Genomic DNA, 719 nt, shown 5'->3' on the forward strand with positions numbered 1-719 from the left:
AAAAAAAAAAAAAAAGAATTGAGCAAGCAGACGTGGGGGAAGACGGATGTCACGCCACCTGCAGATCACCAAGGAGCCAGGGAGCAGAAGCTGAGGAGACAAGGACCTTCCCCAGAGCTGAAAGAGACTGAAAGCCTTCCCCAAGAGCTGGCACCCTGAATTCAGACTTCTGGCTTCCAAAACTGTGAGAAAATCTATTTCTGTTCATTAAAACTACTCACGTATGGTATTTCTGCTATAGTAGTATTAGATGACTAAGAGACCCTCCGTGAGGTGGACTGACATGACAGCTACAACAATGGACTCAGCCATACCCATGATCGTGAAGATGGCACAGGAGCCAGCAACGTTTAGTTCTGTTGTCCACAAGGCCACCACGAGCCAGAGCTGACTCAGCAGCAACTAACAACGACAACAATATTGTTGAACAAAACAAATACCCTGGATGCTGGCAAGTGGCTGCAAAGTTGCAGTGGATTTTCAGCTCTGTTTATATGGAATTAAGCTACAGTTGTTAAACATCCATTACCCTACTTTTAGGAAGCAGCTGACATACCAGTTAAGTTAGGAGTTACATCGGGCTTACTCTGACATGCTGTTTTCTCATAATGCTTTATCAGTACCTCCTACCATCCCCCAACAGAGACAGTGAGTCACATCCTTCAACAGTCCTCAGGGAGGTGAGATTAAGTTCAGTTTCCCCACAGAAGTTAGAAGAT

Source organism: Orycteropus afer, unplaced genomic scaffold (genome assembly GCF_000298275.1).
Source record: "Orycteropus afer afer isolate SDZICR_OR568_19922 unplaced genomic scaffold, OryAfe1.0 scaffold01384, whole genome shotgun sequence".
In the NCBI taxonomy this organism is placed as follows: domain Eukaryota; kingdom Metazoa; phylum Chordata; class Mammalia; order Tubulidentata; family Orycteropodidae; genus Orycteropus; species Orycteropus afer.